Consider the following 2033-nt stretch of genomic DNA (forward strand, 5'->3'; position numbering starts at 1 on the left):
GACAGGACTTTTGGGTTCCCTCACTTTCGTCAAGATAGTTTTTATCAGCTTTCTTGGAGACCAACAGGGATGTCTCACTATCTTGAACCTTATCTGCATTACTTCCTTTACCATTGGATAACGCGGTACTGTTCTCCAATATTTTGTCCGCATTCTAAAAGAGAAATAAGCAGACACATCACATGTTTACCATGTTGTATATGAAACTCATTTTGGTAAATGAGTTCAGTAGTAAAGTGGACAGGATAACAACATGAAACAAACATATATCTATGTACCATGGTCACTTTATGGTCTATATCATTCTAGTTTTTGTTGCCAAATCAAGATAGAGACACAGTTCAAATAATATTTGTTCAAGACAAAGCAGAATACACAGAATATAAGTGTGGGTAACTATAGAGCAATAACAACACTTGTAATGTGCATGACATGAGAACATAACTGTTTATTCAATTGAAACTGAAATGAACATAGAGCAGGTTACAACAGCAAACCAGTTAAAGCAACAGGTTTAAAACATACCTGTTGCACCATTGGAGTTTCAATTCCATCCTTCAAAATTGAAAATAGTTGGTATGAGTAAATACAGTAATGCAAGAGCAAAGGAATATGAACCATAGCTATAGAACCTGACCTGAGAACAAATCTTCTTCTCCTTTAAACGTTGAGTTGGGATTCGGAGTGGTGGTCCTCGTGCTTTGGGCACTGCAGTTCCCTTACTAACTGCTCGTGTTTGGGTGCTCTGTGGTGGACACGATGCTGTGTCAACTGGAACTGGGTTGCTATCTGCCGGGGTTGGGGTTAGAAGGGGTGTAGCTGGTTCTCTGTCCAACTGGGTAGGGGTACAATCTGCGAGAGTCTGGGTTATGTGTGGTGGATCTGGTCCTTGGGCAAGTACAACCATGGTTCTATCTGCATCAACTGGTAGCACTAACTTTTCTGAAGACTGTGTTGTTACTCCCTTAGATACTGCCATCACGCTCTCCAATTCAAATGGCCGATAAACAAGAAAAGTAATTGAAAGTATAGACATTGTATGATAGACAGGTGCAATGGATAGTGGGGAATAAAAGAGGGCATGAAATAATTCATATTTATGTTGTCTAACCAAACAGGATAGCATGACACAATTTCACATATGTGATGGCTAACTAAACAGGATAGCATGACACAATTTCACATTATGATGGCTAACTAAAAAAGATGGAAAGACATAGTTCAAAATATGAGACTATGTAAACAGGATGACATGACATAACTATATAATGTGTTTACACTAGTAGAAAAAGAGGCTTCCATACGCCCCCATTAGTCCCCAAAATAATCGAACCGCGACAAAAGGGGTCTTTAGTCGCGGTTCGGGAGGAGACCCGCGACCAACTATCTGGGCCCAGCGCGCTCGGTCGGCAGCTGGCGGACGGGAGGTGCTTTAGTCCCGGTTGGCCTGGCCAACCGGGACTAAAGGTCCCCGAAGGCCTTTAGTCGCGGTTGGCCAGGCCAACCGGGACTAAAGGCCCATCCAGCTGGCGGACGGGAGGGGCTTTAGTCCCGGTTGGCTTGGCCAACCGGGACTAAAGGCCCATCCCTATATATAGGACTCAGCTCACTTCACTTCACTCAGCTCACTTCACAATATTCAGAAGGGGGTGGTGGGTTTGCTTTTGGTTCCTCCTATGCACACAAGGTGTTCGATGAAATGCCCGAGAGCCTGAAACAAACATGATATGAAGTGTCCGAGCCACACTTGAGCTTTCTCATTTATTTTTCCTCCGCGATCGCGGTTAGCAACTTGAACCTTTCATGTGTCATTGATAAAATATGCATGTGTGTAGTTCATTGTTTAATTTGTATTATTTCTAGCTAGTTAGTTTAACAAATGCATGATGGTTAATTATATACTTTATATAATAATAATGCAGATGAATCGGCAATGGATGTACGGTCCCCGACTCTCCGGCGAGTTCACTACGGGTTTGAACGATTTCCTCGTAGTGGCAAATGCGAACAAGCAGCAAGGTTTTATTATCTGT

The sequence above is a fragment of the Aegilops tauschii genome, chromosome 6 (assembly GCF_002575655.3).
Source record: "Aegilops tauschii subsp. strangulata cultivar AL8/78 chromosome 6, Aet v6.0, whole genome shotgun sequence".
Lineage (NCBI taxonomy): Eukaryota > Viridiplantae > Streptophyta > Magnoliopsida > Poales > Poaceae > Aegilops > Aegilops tauschii.